General features: G+C 35.6%; 1 non-coding gene across 1 annotated transcript; it reads left to right on the top strand.

Moving 5' to 3' along the window:
- The first annotated feature begins 7,113 nt into the window (after positions 1-7,113).
- Trnaa-agc (transfer RNA alanine (anticodon AGC)) lies at positions 7,114-7,186 on the top strand. Its single transcript has one exon. It is a non-coding gene; the product is annotated as a tRNA-Ala (tRNA).
- Positions 7,187-21,691: the final 14,505 nt, after the last annotated feature.

Raw genomic sequence — 21,691 nt, forward strand, 5'->3', positions numbered from 1 at the left:
GCGGAATGTCGGGGTTCGAATTCCGGCCGCAACAAACCTAAGTCATTAAAACAGGTAGTCACAGTTCCATCGTCAAACGATCGGTATCATGTGTGAATGTCACGGGTCCTCAGAGATGACATTTTAAACGGATGTACCGTGTCACAGTAAAGAACCCTCACTGCTCAATGGCCGTAAGTGCCGAGCATATGTCTAAATTTGGAGCCCTTCATCGGTATTGTTGACGTCTCCATGAGTGAAATATTTGCGTTGAACATTACAAAATCAAATCAAAATCATTAATGCCTTAACTTAGAGGTTTTCCAATTTATTTGCTGAAAAGTCCGTTAACATTAAGCGCAATGTCGTCTTTTGAAATCGAGTTTGTCGAATTTTCTTAAATCTCTATTGATATTCATCGAATGACCGATTTTTAAAACCTTTGTTTATATCGATCAAAAGGTTGTCCAGATTTTTCTTATCTGTGATAAGTCTTTTTATAATAAAGAAAATTATATCCAAAAGACAAGGCTGGACAATCTTGTACTGGTATGAAATTTATGAAATTAGATACCACAAAAATCTGCAAAACACTATACGTCTTCTTTTACCTCATTTACTTGTATTGACCTCGGGCAGTAATTCTGTAGTTTTCAGGCTAAGGGTGACTATTTAAAACCGAGTTTTCTATTCTTATCCTTATCTTACAATATCCCTGGAGAAAGGGACTGTAGACTTTCTGGATATATATCAGTGTTCAATTTTTACCAAACGTATGATAGATAAATCATTGAGCATCGCGCTCAAAATCACACGGCCTCTCACCTCTGGTCGGCGCGTGTTGGAATCCCGCTCGCACCTGTAAGTGAGAAAGTTTCCCAGTTTACTTTCGGAAGGTCGGTGGTCTCTTCCCAGGTACAGTACATTGTATGTGGGTTCTCTCTTCCACCAATAAAAACTGGGCGCCACCAGATAACTGATATATTGTTGAGTGTGGCGGAAAACATCAACCAATCAATCAATCTTTGAAAAGAGGGATGGTAAAAAGGGACCACAATCTTCAGTTAAAGTGGGGAAGTCCTTTATTCCTCTGATTATACGCCCCGCAACAAGTTGTGGGGGGGGGGTATACTGGAATCGGGTTGTCCGTCTGTCCGTCCGTCTGTAGACGCAATGGTTTCCGGGCTCTAAAGTATTATCCTTTCCACCTACCGTCACCATATCATATATATGGACTACCCATGGGATGAAGATGTTCCCTATCGATTTTGGGGTCAAAAGGTCAAGCGCACTGGACATCGAAGTAGCAATATGGTTTCCGGGATTTAAAGTGTTATCCTTTCCACCTACAGTCACCATATCATACATATGGACTACCCATGGGATGAAGATGTTCCCTATCGATTTTGGGGTCAAAAGGTCACGCGCACTGGACATCGAAGTAGCAATATGCTTTCCGGGCTCTAAAGCGTTATCCTTTCCACCTACAGTCACCATATCATACATATACACTACCCATGGGATGATGTTCCCTATCGATTTTGGGGTCAAAAGGTCAAAGGTCAAGCACACTGGACATCAAAGTAGCAATATGGTTTCCGGGCTCTAAAGCGTTATCCTTTCCACCTACAGTCACCATATCATACATATGGAGTACCCATGGGATGAAGATGTTCCCTATCGATTTTGGGGTCAAAAGGTCAAAAGTCTCGCGCACTAGACATCTAAGTAGCAATATGGTTCGGTTTGTCATGCCATTTGTTTTTTACACTCAGAAAAGAGGTAGTTTATACCTATTACCAACACCCTTTGGGAGATTGGGGTAAGCGGGGGGTATTCTTAGTGAGCATTGCTCACAGTACCTCTTGTTTGATTTGAACATATTATATTGTATGAATATACAAAAGGATTGGTTACAAGTTCTAGCAACTTAGACAACCTGTCCCGTATACAAAATATATTATGCTATACATGTACAAATAAAGATTGTCGTATCACAGAAAATATAATATTAGTTATAATGTACAATTATGATAATATGCAATATATGTTTAGGTTCATGTAAGTACATAATCAGGCATAAAATGCAAAACATATTTTAAAATTATGATATATTGGTCCGATTAAAATCTGTTAGACTTCTTAATAAACTTCTGACCTGCTCTGAAAATATAAAAATTTACATCATTTGAAAAATATTCATTTCCCCATAATAAATTATTCCTCTATCGCCTGTTTTTTTTTTTTTTTTTTTTTTTTTTTTTTTAAACATTTCCAAAGAGTGTTTCACATCATCTACTATTTCTAAATAATGTAATTTAATATTTGATAATGTTATATTAAGCAAGAGGTAAATAAAAATCAATGAAAAGTTCATAAACGTTGTTGTAGAATTTTGATGTAGTGATGTAAATCTTATACGATACCAATTTTGATGCACCAGATGCGCATTTCGACAAATAATGTCTCTTCAGTGATGCTCAACCGTAATGTTTGAAATCCGAAATAACAGTAATCTTATAAGAGCTATTTTAGGGGAAAACAGAGTGCCAAAAAGTCGAGTCAAATTCGTCCAAGGATAAGAGCTATGCACGAGGGAGATAATCCTTAATTTTGAAATGAATTTCTAAATTTTATCACAGCAATTAAATATACATCCGTATTTTCAAGCTAGAAACGAAGTACTTAGCTACTGGGCTGTAGAGACCCTCAGGGACTAACAGTCCACCAGCAGATGCCTCGATCCAAGGGTCATAATGTAAAATAATGAAAACTTCTATGTACCCCAATAAAATCTTACTCAGAGACGCTTCACTTTAGGGCGAAATACAGACGTCGTGATTGATAAGGCTTAAAATACATTGTAGAATAGTGAATTCCAGCATAGCAGGGAAAGCAAGAAGAGTTGTAAAAGAGCTGGATAACAGACAAGAGATATTCAAATGTTGAAAGACCAAGATCAGTTCGATGAGAGGACATTGTTGAGGAAGCTCGAAATCATAGTATGAAGTATAAGTTAAATATCGTTACTACGCTTAGTCAGTAATGTCTATAGAATCTTCACCAGGTGAAATATAAAACATGTCGAGTGTTTGTTTTCCAGAATTCAATGAAGACAAACAAAACGTAATGTAAGATCATCCCAGGTATCTTTTGCTCATGATCTTAGTGCAATACATATCATACGACTGTTGTCACCAATAAATCTACCTTAAGGAAGCCCTTTTGGTTTTCATGAATAAGGAAATCTAAACCATTTTTAATTCTATTTGCAATACATGCAGAAGCAATTTTATACGAAACTTTCAAAAGAGATATTGGACGCCAATTTTATACGAAACTTTCAAAAGAGATATTGGACGCCAATTTTTAAGATATTCTCTAGGTTTGTCTTTCTTGGGAAAAATGTTTATTACCCCTTGTCTTTGTGTTATTGATATAATGTGTATTACCCCTTGTCTTTGTGTTATTGATATAATGTTTATTACCCCTTGTTTTTGTGTTATTGATAACTCACCTTTTTGAAATCCGGAATTTAAAGATCTCATAAGAAAGTTTCCAATATTTCTAAAAAAAAAAAAAAAAAAAAAACAAAAAAACAAAAAAAAAAACAAAAAAAAAAAAAAAAACAAAAAAACAAAAAAAAACAAAACTTGTAGAATTCAGTAGTGAATCCATCAGTGCCAGAACTTTTATCATTTTTCATATTTTTAAAGGCTGATAGGGCTTCCTCTCTAGTAATGATACCTTCTAATTTGTTTGACACATCAAAGCGACGTATATTAACATTTTCTTTATTACAATAATTTCTAGTTCTACATCATGTAGATTATTATCCTGATTAGAGCAGAACTTTGTATAGAATTGCTCAATTTCCAGTGAAATTTCAGACTGGGGGGTTATTGACTTACCACTGTCATGTAAAAGTTTGTGTATAGTTTTCTTGATATAGTTTCTCTTTTCTAGACTTAAGAGTATTTTATTGGTTTTTCCCATGCTCAACCTTTAATGTATTCTTTACGAATTTCCTGAAGTTTATTTTGAGCAACATGTAATTTTTCTAATAGCTCGAGTGAATCGTGAGAATTTATTCGAGTTTCTAAAAGATTTATTTCTTCTTCAAGTAATTTAGTACTTCCCTTTTGTTTTGTTTTTTCTTGATAGTGCTGGAACGTATTGTTTCACCCCTTATACACAAAAGCAGTTGTTCGAAGAAGCTTTTATCATCTATTGTCAATAGTAATTGATCACAGTCACTCTAGAGGGGATGTATGGGGATACAGCATATTGAGTTTTTATTTTCTTAATGGTGTCTTTCACAATGTTAACATTTGAATTACCTTTCAGAAGGGAGTTGTTACATTTCCAAAATCCTTATCTTTTTTTTTTTTATTTTAAATTTGTTAAATACTAAATACAGTTCAATCCTTGAATGGTCAGTCCTGTAACCTGCATTAATATTTACCTTATCAACTAAAGCTAAAAGTTCATCCGATGAAAGGTGAAGATAACGAACAGTGAACTCTTATAAGGAATACAAAACAGAGAGTTGGGCAAACACGGACCCCTGGATATACCAGAGGTGGGATCAGGTGCCTAGGAGGACTAAGCATCCCCTGTCGACCGGTCACATCCGCCTTGAGCGCTATATTCTCATCAGGTAAACGTAGTTATTCGTAGTCAAAATCAGTGTGCCAAGAACGGCCAAACAATCGGTATGAAACACGTCAGACAGCATCTGACCCAATGATATATTGTATTGACGAACTAGATCGTTATAACGACCAAAAAATTTGCGAAATGCTGACTTCAATCGAGACTGATGAAACCCCTGTACTATCAACTTGTTTGTCAGTAGCTTGTCTTGAGTTAAAAACTGACTATACGCTGAACAAGCTCTTGCGTATCGAATCAGTTGAAAGATATAAACAACATATGCAGGTGATAATGGAATATTGCTACATAAATATGGGAAGTTGACGATAAAGAAGCTGAACTCATCCCGTTTGTCATACAGTTGAGTTGGCAGTTTGCCGTTAATGTCTAATTTCATTAAAAAAAATATCAGGAAAAAAAAATAAAGTCTAGCTTTTCTTAATGGATTTTGTCCTAAACCAAGTATATCTACGTCTATTTTCATATCGTACCTGCCATGGGTCAGTCAAAGCATATTCTTCATATTTAAGACAATTTCTCTAGCCTTTTTGTTATTGATATTGTTGTCATTATAATAATCCTTTGCATCCTAAACTAGATTGAAATCCCCTCCCATAATTACAAAATCACCATTAAAATTAGCCACAAGTTCCGAAATTTTATGAAATTTTTTTAGGGCTATCCATGTTTGGACGATATATTTAAAAGCAATAAGTCATATTTGTCATAAATGTTAAATTCAAGAACAAGTAAATTATCTTCTTGGCCCCTGTATTCATTATTGACAGTGTATTCAAAATTGTTGTTAAATAGAATTGCTGTTCCTCTGGCATTAGACTGACCTATGGAAATAAAAATTCCATATCCCCACCAGGATCTAACTTGTATTATAAGCATGCATTGTAAGGTAGGTATCTTGTAATAGGTATATTGAAATTGTTTTTGTTTAATGTAATTAAGTACATCCCTTCTTTTTTCGAGGCCCCCGAGATCCCTACATTTTAATGACATACATATGTAATATCAAGTGTCATCTAATGGGTCTTGCAATATCTGAAAGTATTTCACGCTGTAAGACATAATAACCCAACATGTTACATTGTTCACATTTGCACACCTTTCACACACAAATAAAGACAGGTACAAAACAAAAGCAGTCATTTATCCTCATGACACTTGTTGGACAGCCGTTGGGCGAGTATTTAAGAGACAGTTACCTGCATAGGTTAGATCGCGATCACAGCACAAAGAAACAAAAAAGATCCCCCACTGTTCATATGGTCTGACAGAACACCGGTCTGACATTAGAAATCAATCTCCATATTACCGGAAGTGGTTTTCGGGTCTTAAGAACTCCGAACTCTGACACTATTTCTTATTCCGGATTTTTTTCTTCAACATCGTCAGCTATGTCAAATTTAATAATAATAATGAATAAAATTTATATAGCGCCTTATATAAAACAAATTACTCTAGGGCGCTTTACAAGGGTAGTGGTGAGGAATGCAACAATAAAAAACCCAATTAAATGACAGTATGACATTAAATCTTACAATTTATATCACTGTAAATTCGTTTGGCTCCACATTGACCATATACACAGCCGTTGGAATACCACACAGCGGTAATACGTTCGTGTTGGTTGAGTTTCGTAATGGGAAGGGCGTTATCCTTTGTGACATCGTCCATAATTTTTCATTCTTTATTGATACTTTTTATTTCGGACCTTTTTCTCATTATATGGGCCTTTCCTTTGTATTCAGCATCTTCATCTTTTTTCGCTTGGTCACAGTGCGTTGACAACCCCAATGAGTGCCAATTTTGGAATCCTGTGTATAGAATGTTGATGATATGTAATAATATGGTTTTAATGAAAACAAATATGGACCTTCATGACGAAAGACTTACCGCCAAATCATTGCCTTTCCTTGTTTAACAAGTACTCCTAAAGATAAACCATCCTGAACATACAAAGGTCAAATTGCATTACAGATATGTATAAATTCAGTGTATGTATTGTCCAGCAGTGTAAAGGGAGCTGCATGTTACTTTGAAGGCAGCAGGGTACAAGTTGATACGTCAACTAAACATCTAGATGGCACTTGATTCCACCTCTGTCTGGTACATGTATATCCAGGGCTCCGTGTTTGTCCAACATAATTCTGTATACAACTATAACGTGATGCACTTTTCATAAATTTTGTTGTTTTTATCCAGTTTTCGAAGATTTTGGTCTGAACAAAAATCGTCGAATCAAAGGATACACTACTACATGTATGTTGGTTTAGATAAGCATGTGTGTCGTTTTTAGATGAAATGACATGGGTTTTATTTTTTAAATGTGACCTCATTAATTACTTAGCAGGCATATCAGGAAGTTTACAATACTGACATTAAAAAGCAGTGGTTTTGATAAGCAACAAGTCACAAGATTGAGTAACATTTTAAACAAATTAACATAAATATTACAAATATGAAGGGGAATTAGCTCAAGTGGTAGAGCGCTCGCTTAGCATGTGAGAGGTACCGGGATCGATACCCGGATTCTCCAATCCTTTTTTCTCTTGGGGAGGGGGGTCATTTCACTATTCTCTTCTGTTTACTTTGTAACATTTGCATATGGTGTTTCATCAAACACCTGTGATACAAGCTCGCAATTATTTCAAATAAATATTTTGAATTTTCCCGGAAAGACAAAAAGGGTGTTTTGTGTGCTAATAAAATATTCTAGAATCCAAAGCCCCCTGTGATTGAATACATAGCATGATAACCTAATAAATCATGCCTAAACGACTCAGACAGACTTTCTAATATTAAATAAAAAGATATTTATGAAAATTCAATACGTTATTTGTTAATATTTCTTTTAATTCAAGGATAAAATCCTCAAAACATGTTAATTAGAACAAGAGGCCCCTGGACCTAGAATTGCTCTTCTGATACATTGTAGAATAGGCAAATATTCTCACTAACCAAGATTCATCAATTAACAAGGTTTTAAAGACCTATCACATGATTGTGTATGAAGGGGATATCATACAATACACTATTAGATTAGGCAATCAAAATAATTACAAAATGAAGTTACTTAACCTACGTGCATATCTGGGTAGTACATATTTCTCTTCTACATGGATTTTTTTCAAGGGACATAGAAACGGTTGGGTTGCTAGATACCGAATTTACTATGCATATAATTAGAAGAAGGGGATCGCATTGTATTTTGTCCGATTTTTAATGCAATTACATTTCATGCCATTGTTGGAGAATGGTTCTTAAAACCAATATCAACAAAATTGTTTTTTCTTTTAACTTTTTTAGCTCTGTTGAAATAAAAACAAAAACAAAGAGTGAGTTAATGCATCAACTGAAAAGTGAAATAGTATTCAAATATAGCCGTCAAATTCCAAAAGAAGGCCACAGTGACCTACTTTTTGGTCGACACACTCCAAAGACTCAAGATGCATCAACTGACAAAGTTTGATAATTGAAGTCAAATAGTATCTGAAATATTCAGATATAAACGTCAAATTCCAAAAGTAGGTCACAGTGACCTACTTTTTGGTCGACACACTCTGAAGACTCAAGACCCATCAACTGACAAAGTTTGATGATTGTAAATCAATTAGTATCTGAAATATTCAGATATAAACGTCAAATTCCAAAAGTAGGTCACGGTGACCTACGTTTTAGTCAACACACTCTGAAGACTCAACATGCATCAACTGACAAAGTTTGATAATTATAAGTCAAATAGTATCTGAAATATAGCCGTCAAATTCCAAAAGTAGGTCACGGTGACCTACTTTTTAGTCAACAAACTATGAAGACTTAAGATGCATCAACTGACAAAGTTTGAAGATCCTAGCTTTCATAGTGTCCAAAATATGCATCTAAAATTCAAAATGTGAAATTTGAATGTTGCAAAATTCAAAAAGTCGGTCAATGTTACCTTTTTTTTTTTTATAAATATGTTTCGAGGCCTCTAGACGCTCCAACTTACAAGGTTTGATGATTCTAAACCTCTCGTTATCTGAAATAACAACCTAAAATGTATTCATAAATTATTAGCCATAAAATTCAGAAAGTAGGTCATGGTGACATACTTTTCACATGACGCACTTCAAGGTCTCATGATCCATCTACTGACAACTTTTGATGATCATAGGCTCAAAAGTGTCCAAGATATGCATCAAAATCCATTTAATAATAATTACGTGCGAAATTCAAAAAGTAGGTCACCATGACCTACTTTTGAGAGAACATGATATTAAGTCGTAAGATGCATCAACTGACAAAATTTTATGATCCTAGTCCTTATACTAAGCAAAATATCAAAGTTTTAACAAAACAAAATTTAAGGTCAACTTTGAAGTGACCTTGAGACCACACCCTTTGTACCCAGGATGATGCCTTGAACAATTTTTTTTTTTATATCTACAACCTATCCTCATCCTTATGCATAAGTTTGATGATAATTTGCCCAGTGGTTCTTGAGAAGAAGATTTTTTAGCAACCACTACTTTTGTTTGCATTTTCCTAATTATCTCCCCTTGTTAAAGTGTCACAACGCTAGTTTTAATACAAATGAAAGCCCTTGGGCCAAGGATACCCTGTGACAAATTTGACAAAAATTGGCCAAGGGGTTCTTGAGATATAGCCCTTTCCCCAAAAACTTGACGCACACCGCACGCCACACATATGGCCATATGATTAGCTCTTTGAGCCTTCGGCCCAGAAGAGCTAAAAAGGATATATCGGAGAAAAATATCTTAAAAAGAAATTGAAATGAAATGGTCAAAATTCAGAAATACTGGGATTTTTCGAATTTCAACCAAGCCCGATCGGAATGATACAAAAGGAGTCATAAAGAACACTGTAGTTAGAAAACTACGTTCTATTAATATTGATGTATATGGTCTACAAATTAAATGAACGTATAAAGGAACCTAATTTCGTGATGAAAATATATTTCTTTGAAATATCTTTTTTTCTACCAGGCATGGTATTACTTTTTTGATGCCGAAATCATGCTTTACACGAAATGCTTAATCGAAGTATTAGATAAAATTTCAGTATGATGAGCTTCCTTAAAATGTAGTGAGCTACGTTAAGTTTGCATTAACATGATGACAGCCATGCTTATTGAAGCAAAGAGCTCACAGAAACCGTGAAAAGATATTTAAGGACAATAACAACCCGTAAGCTTCCTTAATTGTAAGTAAGTACAGAGTTTCATGGTTTTCATAGCCTCCTAGCGTTATTGGGCCGGGATCCCTTCTTCTTCATGTCACAAGTATAGATAGGCCATTTCTTCCTAATCTGTGAGTGGATGAATATTGTAACGATGTTAGATAGTCTACCACATAAGATGTCTTTGGTTTTTTCCTACCTCATCAAGTAGAACTTGAATTTTCCCAATTGAAAAATTTGGGTTCCTCGTCTTACCCACGATTATACACAAATCCGCTCAACTCACAAATCTAATTCAGGCCAGTTGGACTGGTGTCGGAAGAACGATTGTTCAATTAATGTTAATACATGTTTCCCACCTCGAAGAAAAGATTTAAACGTGTACCAAATAACTTGGTACACCCTAAGTCGAAGCTTCATGGTTGGGTAACAGTGCCGTTGTATTTATGATTATTAAACCAGTAATCATCAATGGATGGTAACAATCAAGGAAGGGTGTCGCGCTTTCTGAATACGGCGTGTTGAATACAGGTAAACTCCGCACACAAATTATCAAACCCAGCCAATACACCATTGCACCAATCAATATAAATGCTGATGATCTTAATCAAAGGATAAAAATTACGGAAGAGTTATAATAAATCAAATATAGACCACAAAGTGTTTTCATTTCTCGTGTGAAATATGTACTAAATAAGTTGTTAAACTTTTCTCTCGCCACTCGATTTGGCCCCTCGCTTCGCTCGGCACTAAATCTCTTGGTACTCGAGAAAACTTTACTAACATATACTTATCAAAGACGTTGAGGTGAGCTTATGTAAGTTAATGTATATCGTTTCGATTTTTAAACTATCGTACACGAGTATTATATGACTCAGTGGTTTTGCATTCCATTCATTGTAAAAAGAAATAATAATATACTATTATATTAGGACACACGTGCATAGGTTCGAGTATAACAATATCCGTTTTACTACTTTAGTTAAAGTACAGCTCTTATCCTTAGACGAATTTGACTTCACTTTTGGCACTTTGTTTTTCCCTAAAATAGCTCTAACCAGTTTATCGTTATTTCGGATTTCAAACATTTCGGTTGAGAATCACTGAAGAGATATTATTTGTCGAAATGCGCATCTGGTGCATTAAAATTGGTACCGTATAAGTTTTACATGTAGTTAATAATCTTAGAATTTCTTAGTTTATGACATAGATGTATTGAATTTACGGTATCTAAATTAAGAATATTCATATAAATGAATAATGTTTGTCTCTTCTCTAGCTGTATGTGTTTAGATTTTAATTCTTTTTTCGGAAATATGTCACGACTATCATGTGTATAAATAAATGTAAAGGAATAAGAATGTTTCTAAGTAGTTAGGACGTCCTAACTTAAGATGTTCCTAAAATATCGTCGAGAAAAATCCTAAGACGTGTCCTAAGTTGACCTTAGGATGTTCCTAACTTTTTCCTAAGTTATGTCTGAGGACACCTCAATACCTATCTTAGGAAAGTGTCGTGAAAATGGCTACAGCTCTTTCAACAGTCAGTTGAAATTCCCATGAACACAACATTTGCTCCTTCGTTAGCTGACTTGTTTTTGTATTCTTAGGAGGCTGAATTTATGCAGGGGTTTCAACAGTCTCGTTTAAAGTCAGCATTTCGCAAAGTTTATGTTCGTTATAATGGTATAGTTTGCCAATACAACCTATCATTGGATCAAATGCTGTCTGACGTGTTTCATACCGATTGTTAGACCGTTCTTGGCACACTAATTTTGACTACGAATAACTCCGTGTAACTGATCAAGAGATAGGGCTCACGGCGGGTGTGACCGGTCAACAGGTGATGCTTACTCCTCATTGGCACCTAATCCCATCTCTGATGTGTCCAGGGGTCCGTGTTTGCCCAACTCCCTATTTTGTATTGCTTATAGGAATTATGAGATTGGTCACTGTTCGTTATCTTCATCTTTCATTCTAAACCTTCTACATGAGAAACAAAAACATCCCGTGGCTTTCAACACAATATTTAGATATATCGACGACGTTTTATTTGATATTGATAATACTCATTTTCATAAGTCGATTCGATATATTCCATTGAACTCGAAATAAAAGACACCACAAAGTATTCCATATCTGCTTGATATTTGGATATTTTATTGAACATAGATGTTAACGACAAACTAACAACTAAATTATAATACAAAACGGGATGACTTCAGTCTCTCCATCATCAACCTCCCATATTTATGTGGCATTTAGTAGTAATGTTTTATTATCACATCATATGGTGTTTATTTCTTTCAACAGATTACATACATGTACGCGAGAATATGTTCTACGTATGTTCAAATTTCAAATCGAGGCAAGTTGCAGACAAATAAGTTGATGTTACAGAGGTTTCAACAGTTTCTTTTTAAGGCAAAATTTCGCAAATACTATGGTCGTTCTAATGATCTCATTTACAAAAGCAACATTTTGTTAGATCAAATGCTATCTGACGTGTTTTACACCGATTGTTAGGCGTTCTTTACATACTGGTTTTAACTACGCGTTGCTCCCTTAACCTGATCAAGATAGAGGGATCATGGCGAATGTGACTTGTCAACAGGGGATGCTTAATCTTCGTAGCCACCTGATTTCACCTCTGGTGTGTCGAAGGGACAGTTTTTCTCTTTCTTTTAATTTTGTATTCTTAATGGGATTTATAAGATTGACCACTGTTTGTTATCTTCAGTTTTCAATTAGATGAAACACATCAAAAACTATTATTAACTTGGATTATTTTTGTTTAATCTTCAAGAATCTCTCTCTCTCTCTCTCTCTCTCTCTCTCTCTCTCTCTGACAAGTCACTAATGTGTCAATAAATATTCCTATCACCTGTTTTAATATAGTCATGGAAAAGCTACAAATGGCTCAATTTAGTAAATCAATCATATTATCACAAGGTGACATTCTCGAAGTAAAGATGAAGATCATTCACACGACGTCCTTCATTGACCAAATCTTAGTAGTTTTTAAATTTAATTCAAAAGTTTATAAACAGATATTTGGATGTGTTATAAGGGTCTAAATGCTCCCCATCTAGCTGAATGCGATATCCGACTACATCAGATAACCAAGGATTTCCAGGTAAACATCGCATAACGTACCAAGTGCGTTATCATGACGATGGCTTTATTTTATTATGTTCATGGTGAAGAAAAAGAAATCCGGCCATGATTTATTCGCTATAGTAAATTCTGCTCATCAACTGCTGAAATTCACGTGTGAAATATCTGTAAATAAAATGCATTTCTTGGGCAGTACGGTGTATAAATTTTGGGTTCCTAGATATTGTCATGTATCAAATACACTGAAATGTAGAGAGTTAATGATAACATGAAACCTAAAACAGTTTTTAAAAAAACAACTATGTATATCCATAAGTTAGTCTGCTGTCCTTCCTAAGATGTATATATATTAAATTAAATTATATGCATTATGTCCTCCACCTTTATTTTGTGCTAATGCACATACATGTGTATGTATTAGTTATATACTTGTACCCTTGGCAATGTTGTTTAAATACTAACTTGTATATTTATGTACCTCGTGTACCATTGTATGAATGATTTGAGTGAATAAATTAATTGAATTGATTGAAGAAATTCTTAAAGATTTCAAAACACACCCTCTAAAGAGGGGCTATAGTGATAATTAAATCAATAAAAAAAAAGTACAAGTGGTACTTGATAACTACGATCGAGCCACCTCTGTTATCGGGTGTAAATAAAAGCAAAAAACCGGGTATACCCCTTGTTTTATCACCAAATACAACCCATAAAGCAAAAGCTTTTAAATTAATGGCACATCCTCCAGAGAGACAAAGACGTTTTTCTCTGTTCTACATTGTACTTATAGAGTGGTTCATACCAACGCAATAAAAATTTAAGGGAGATGCTCACACCTTCATTTCAGAATAATCAACCTGCATGATAATTGTGAAGTGCAAATAGACTTTTGATGAGGCGGATCTGCATGCAGCTAAACTTCAATCTATCGATCAATCCAATCAATTTGCTCAATTTTCACACCGCCGAAACACTTAATTAGTGTAGAGTCAAGTGATTGTTGAGGTATGTGGCTGATGGGAGCCATATATATTCTTACTAGATTTATGGGGGCTAGTGTTGAAGTAATTTTGGAGAAATCCTGTAATCCAATACACGAGGTTTGGGACCTTTCAGCGAACATAGTAGATAAACGTGTAGTGAATGGATAAGTTGGCTAATTTGTAATGTCATTAGATTTCTGTAAAACTCCATTGGCGATGATGAAATCGCAGTAAATCAAAGAATTAGGAGCCATGTTTCCTTCCTTGTTAAGCTCCACTTACACACACACATTATATTCTCAAAAATTGTTCTTGATTTCGTTTTTTATTTAATAATTTCATTTTTTATTTAGTTTTCATTTTTTATTTAATAATTTCGTTTTTTATTTAATTTTGGTTTTTTTTTATATATTAATTACGTTTTTTATTTAATATTTTCGTTTTTATTTATTAATTTCGTTTTTTATTTAATAATTTCGTTTTTTATATAATAATTTCGTTTTTTATATAATAATTTCGTTTTTTATTTAGTTTTCGATTTATATAATAATTTCGTTTTTTATATAATAATTTCGTTTTTTATTTAGTTTTGGTTTGCACTAATGGGCTTCCGTAGAAGACACTTGTAAACATACAACAGAATTTTGTATTGAATACGGTACTCGACTGGAAGCCAATGCATTTGGATCAGAACAGGCGTAATGTTTTCGTAATTTCCAGTCCGCATTACCACTCTGGCAGCAGTGTTCTGTACACGCTGAAGTTTGTTCGTGTATTGCTTGTTCACTCCATATAATAGGTCATTTCCGTAATCTAATCTCGGTGTTACCAAAGAGTTCACAAGTATTTTACATGCAACTTCAGAGATGAATGGACGAATGCTACCTATCCGACGGATATGCATGTAACATGATCTTGCAACGGAACTACACTGCTTCTCCATAGTAAGTGACTTGTCAAAAATTGTCCCAAGATTTTGCACACAATCGGCCTCAGTTATAATGTTTCCCCCGAAAGAAATATGAAAGTAAAGATTTTCAGATATATTTCGTTTCGGAACGAACACCATGGGTTCTGTTTAGTCCTGATTCAGCTTTACTAGGTCTGAATCCATCCAGTGGCGAATATCCGTAAGACATGCCACAAGTCGTTCTGAAATATCATCCCGGTTGTTACGTGGTTTAACCGCGATATAAATCTGACTGTCATCAACGTAGCAATAATAATCCATATTTTGAATACACTGTATCACATTATATGACCGGTGGGTTTACTAAACCGACAGTAAAGTCGAGGCCCGAGAACGGAACTTTGCAGGACGCCAATCTTGGGATTCGGATAATTCAGAACCAATGCCCACACAATGACGTCTACCAATGATCCAAGGTAAAACTTACCCAGATATACCGTAACGGTAAGTATAGTAAAGAACAAGGTACGGTTGTATACATAAAAAGGCCCAAAAAATTTCTCTCTATAAAATGTGTCTGGAATTAACCTTAATCAGCGTTTTAAGAAAGTAAAATAAATGCCAGGTATACTATGTCAACAAAATCAGAATGATAGTCCTAAATGGATAGCATTATGACATCATGAATAAGACATGTCCCGCCTTTTCTCAAAATAAGCCTGAAAACTGTCAAATGTCATACAAATTATTGCTCAGGAAAAGATGTGCGCATTTGTCGAGCAAAATGAAAATGATATATATTGTGTATTATTTTGAGATGAAAAACATGCTTCAATATGAATTTGCTCGACGCATGCGCTGTATGTTTTCTAAAAGGAAAACCACCTGAATTTGTGGATATTTTCATTGAAAATTGCATTTTTGCAATTTTATGCCAACTTCAAGCTCTCGTCATATGACACAAATCATTTTGCTGATCAAACTGAGTGAATTTTGGGTTTGCTAAACTATTCCTTAATTGAATGCCAGGATTTGAGCTCCAAGTGAAATCATCAATATTTTGGGCCAGATGACTATAGAAACTGTACCTACTTCTTCGTTGAAAAAGAATCTGATGGTCAATAACATCAAATGCAGCTCAGAGATCCAACATCACAAGAATACAACAACAATTTTTATTCAAAGCTGCAACTACGTCGTGATGCACTTTCAATAAAGCCGTCTCGGTTGAGTGGCCAGACCGTTACGCCGACTGCTTACTATTCATTAAGTTGTTTGTGTTTATATGCCTATCAATTTTCGCCGAAACTACTTTTTCAACAATTTTGGATACAAAAGGGAGATTTGGAACCGGACGATAGTTTTTCAGGCTTCCTTATCTAATCCAGGTTTCTTTACGAGTGGTCGGATAGTTGTCTGTTTGAAGATGTATGGAACAGACGAATCACTAAGAGATTTGTTGACTAAAGCTTTCTATACATTGGTTTAATAGGTATGTTGGTATAAGACCAATTTCGCAGCTCTTAAAAGGCTAACTCATCAGAAGCTTCCCAATTTCATCAGGAGATGTCGGAGAAAATTCAATTAACGGGTCACCAGTAAATTGTACATCAGCTGATAAGACAGCAGCGGAATTTCCAGTTGTATCGTTTTGAGATTGTAAAGTTTCTCTGATAGTTTGAATTTTACCAAGAACATAATTTCCAAAATCATTCGACAAAGACCGGTCACTATCAGCCACTGGTAAATAACTTCGTTGCTATTACCAAGGAATTTGTTTGTAAGTTTGAACAACTTTTTCCTATCGTTTCCGCATTCCAATATGCCTATTGATTAATGTTCCTGTTTACTTTTGAAAAGCAGTTTACTACTTTGAAGACACTTTCCCTTGTAAACTTGACGATGTATTTCTAAATTGGTTCGTCACCAAACACTTTCGGCTTTACGTTTCTCCCTTTTAGCGGAATGTAGCTCCTCGTTATACCATTCCGTGTTTGGTCGTATAGCAATTGTTTTGGTTTGCATCGTTGCATGTTTTTCAACAGTCAAACGAACGTCCTCATGATACAAATCAACTAGATCTTCAAGACTAAGATTATCAGAACTCGGTGTGACCGACGCCTTAATGTCCTTCGCAAATTCACAAATATCAATTTTCCAGAATTTTCTACAATTCACTGTTTTCCGCTGTTTTGGTGGTTTGCACAAGTGAATCAAAGAAGCTATGCCTTTGTGATCGGCAGATGACAAGCCCCTAGAGTCACAAATAAAATGATTGTCCAGAGTTGGCATTGATTGCAGAACACGGCTATTTTCATGCAAACCTCCCCCTTCCCCCATTTCAAGTTATCTTGACCAATTATATGTAAACTCACTTCTTTCCTGTCATTAATGGAAATGTTTTAAGAGTATTCTCACCCCCCCCCCCCTTACGGGCTGTCTTTCTCCTGGTTTAACCTTTTAAGAAGAAAAAAAAATAATCCACCTACCATATTTAGAATAATTCTATGAATCAGATATGCAAAACTATACACTGTGTGCATTTTTATTTTCAAAGTTTTAAAGAATGTTACAATTCAACTTAAATACGACGTGCAAGAACTTTATTCAAAATAACGAAAGAAAATGCTATCATATTTTAGGCTTCTCCAAAATATCAGTAAATGTGAAAATAGAAATATCACATTGTCAGCTATGGCATGTCAAACGTTGCAATATTTGATCTTTTCCATTTGTATTGTATAATTTTCCATTTGTATTCTATATTTCCATTTGCATTGTATAATTTTTCATTTGCATTGTATAAATTCCATTTGTATTGTATAATTTTCCATTTGTATTCTATATTTTCCATTTGTATTGTATATTTTCCATTTGTATTATATAATTTTTTCGTTTGTATTGTATAATTTCCATTTGCATTGCAAAATTTTGCATACGAGGGATTGTTTATTTTGATTTGTTACGAAGGATACCATTAGTTTAGGTCCCACTTATATTTAGCCGTCACCAGCTGCAGATGACGTACCACAAACAGACTTCCTATGCTACGTGTACGCTCACAGTGGCGTAGCAGTGGGTGTTCTTTAACGTGCCAACGCCTGTCGCAACACGGGGTGTCTGCTTTTAAGGTCACATTATCCGAAAGATCCGTGATTCTCACTTTTAAATAGCAATGCGTATGGGAATGTATTAACTATATTTACGTCTAAGGTTTGATGCAGCCATGGCACGAGTAGAACTCGAACATGCGACTTCACGGTTACGAACCAAAGGGTATATCACTTAACTACCGCGATCGGTTCCATATAAGGACTAGTTGAACATACATGTAGCTAGCAATGAGAAATCTTGCGCCGGGACACCCCTCCCCCCTTTTTTCCCTTCACAAATATGATATTTTGTATAGAGATGTCGAAAAAAGCATGCATGTACGTTTTATTTTGTCAGAACGCACTTGTTTCAGGGGACTTCAGGGACGGATCCAGGAATTGCGGTTACGGGGGCGCCACTTTATGAGACAGGGGGTCTGGGGGCCCCCAGTGGGTCCAGGACGAAGACCTGGTGGGGGTCCAGGGGCGAAGCCCCCGGAAGCTCCTGGATTTTACAGATTTTATAGAGCTTGAAATATGTCATTTTTAATACAGTGAAATTGGTAAAACGACGCAAATTTTAAGGGTTTCTGGAAAAATTAAGTTCTCTCAATAAAGTAATTCAAGAAATCAAAAGATTTTGTCATTTATTTCTCCGGGAATGGGAGAAATTATTGCTTCTTTTATCGTTTAATACATTTTTTCAAAACAAGATACCAAGATTTACCTTAAATTTGAAAATTAAATCCGCCACTGACTTCGCCCTCCCCCTGCACCCCCCCCCCTCCCTCCACCAAGGCTTTGCACTGGACTCACTAGGGATCTTAAGGCAGTCCCCAGACATCCAGCAGTTTACTGCGTTCAGAATTATCTAGATCAGCTAGTGGTTAAATAGGATACTAGTTTGAATATGCTGATCTCATTAGACGCATAAAAGCGATAAATTAATGGGGGGGGGGGGGGTTACACCATTACACTTAGCAAATACGGTACATTCCTGCGAAACGTGGCTCCTGAACTTTACCTCTTCAACATCTTGCGTAGTACCAAATTCAATAAACGATAACTTAAAAATCAAACTCGATGTGAACAATTGGTGGGGACCCAAGGGCCGAATTAAGTCCCCCGAATCTACTCAATTCTGACTAAATAAAAATGTGGATGCTTTTCTGGACAGTTCTATTTTTTTTTTATGATGGGGGGTGGGGGGGGGTGGGGGGGGGATTCGCCATTACTAGAGCTAGCCACGTATTTTTAAAAATAACTAGTCCTGCATGGACCTGGTCGCGGTAGCTCAGTGATATATCGCTTGGTTTGTGGGCGGGAGGTCGTGAGTTCGAGAACCGTTACTATCATTGCCGCATCAAACCAAGACAGTGATTGCTCCTTTGCCAAACACTCGGCATTTAAAAGTGAGAATCACGGGTCTTTCCGTAATGACCTTAAAAACAGATATTCCGTATCGCTGCACAGGCGTTGGCACGATAAAGAACCGTCATTGCTACGACCCTGTGTGCTAAGCACGTCTACATTTGTGGTATATCAGTGACGTTAACTAATGAAATCCTTCGTAACAAATCAAAATAAACATTTCCTGGATACAATACAAATGAAAAATTATGCAATGCAAATGGAAAATATAGAATACAAATGGAAAATTATACAATACAAATGAAAAAATATAGAATACAAATGGAAAATTATACAATACAAATGGAAAATTATATAATACAAATGGAAAAGATCAAATATTGCAACGTTTGACATGCCATAGTCAGCAGCTTGGTCGTTTATCAATAAATTGTGACCATTTTTAAAGCAAAGTCAACACTTTAAGATCTGTTGTTTTTGTGGTGTGGATTTCTCTGGACTTACCGTATGTATTCGGAACACCCCAGTGATTATATGGAGAGCTCTGGTAGACGTCGCGTCACTCGATGCAAACTTCCGTTGGTTTCGATAAGTAGGGGCAGGTACCGAGGACATTTCAGGTCACTGGATCTTTAATACGGCATGTAGATATAAGCAGACGATAGGGAGAAGTTGTTGGATTTTTTTCCAACGTAGATCTCGCCAGAAACCGGTAGGCAGAGAGCAGAAATGGTTAAAAATAAGCCGTGAATCGAGGGCCCCCAGAAATCCAAGATGGTGAGTGTCGTCCCTTTACTTTTTTAATGTACACATGATACACCTGTTTTTAAAACCTCAAAAAAGCGGATTTTGGTGGTGGATTTTATATATGTAATATATTATTCGGACACAAATCATGCAAAACTTCAATTTATTATTTGGGAACAAATAATACAAAACTTTAATATCTGACAACCGAGCCTCTGTGGTTGCTTCAGACCATGCTCATGTAATGATTGTAGAAATCGTTGAGAGTGTTGGTTGTTTTGAATGTCCCAATAAAAAATCAAATCTCCAGTAATTAGAAGCTCTTCCGGTGCTAAAGCATGATGACTTAAGTATTGTGACCATTCATCAAACAATGCAGGTACTTTGAGTTTATTTCATTTTGACGGAAGTGGACGATATACAATGCAAACAAGCAATATTGAGTTTTGATAGGAAATAATGCATTCCAGATGTCCGAATTGTGTACATTTCAACTCAGATGTCAGGGATCTAACACACAGACTCTTGTTGTGAATCAGAGTTATGCCTCCACCTCCATGTTTTCTCGGTATGTGATATATACCATAACCTTCAGGAACAAGATCGGCCAGAACAACTTTATCAGTGTCAGTTCCCAACCAGGTTTCTGTTAGAGCAAGCAAATCAATATCATTTGAGATTATGAGATCGGAGACTGCTAACGCCTCATTTTTGACAGATCTTTCCCTGCTGTAATATAGGTATATTTTTCAGTTGTTTGACAATCTCTTTGTACAAACACGAGATCGATGATCTACCGTGCGATAAATTATTATCGTTGGAATATTACTGTTATATTTTGGAAGCAGGTCATTGCATATAAATATATACATGTAGGTATAAATTGTCACATTCAATTTAACGCAGTATTTACCAGGCGGAGAATGGTACTTCAGGTTTTAGACTGCAAATTGAGGTGTCCTAAGCCGCCCAAGTTTCCGTGGCCCTCCCCGTGAACTGGATGTATCTCCCATCACTGCTTATCCAAAGAAATTGTGTGTTACGAATAGAATTTAATTATTTTCAAATTGATTTCCTTCGAAACTTACTAATAGTAGTCTTTTGGATATCGGTGAGGATTTGTTTTCGGGAATGATAGAAAAGACTTTTATGCGTTTCCAAGATATTATTTTTGAAAATGATCTTGAATAATGGAGAATGATTGAGTGACCTGAGCGATCAAAAGACACATGCTGATAGAGCGATTTAGAACTGTCCGTGCCTGTTTTAAATTTTTTTCAAATGACGAGTTACATTTTTGAATGTGTCGTTTTTGTGGACGAAGTCCGAAAGCAAGACGGCGAGTACTCATTTTATTCTATTTTAATGAAGTGTTAGTGATTGGGCATAATAGAGACGGCGAAAAAGAATAAATTTTATATCCTAAATGTAATTCGCGTACGGATTTATATTACTATATCAGCATAATTATCTGCTCTTCTGTTTCTGTTGGTCGCGCAGGCCATCCACACATTTACTAATGTTTTATTTCAATTATCCTTTCTACGGCCGGAGATTTTGAAGAATGTTCTCCTACACAATAAAACTATGTAAACAATTGACAGATAGGGATCCACATGTCAATCGATGTCACGTGACGTCATC

The sequence above is a fragment of the Ostrea edulis genome, chromosome 5 (genome assembly GCF_947568905.1).
Source record: "Ostrea edulis chromosome 5, xbOstEdul1.1, whole genome shotgun sequence".
Lineage (NCBI taxonomy): Eukaryota > Metazoa > Mollusca > Bivalvia > Ostreida > Ostreidae > Ostrea > Ostrea edulis.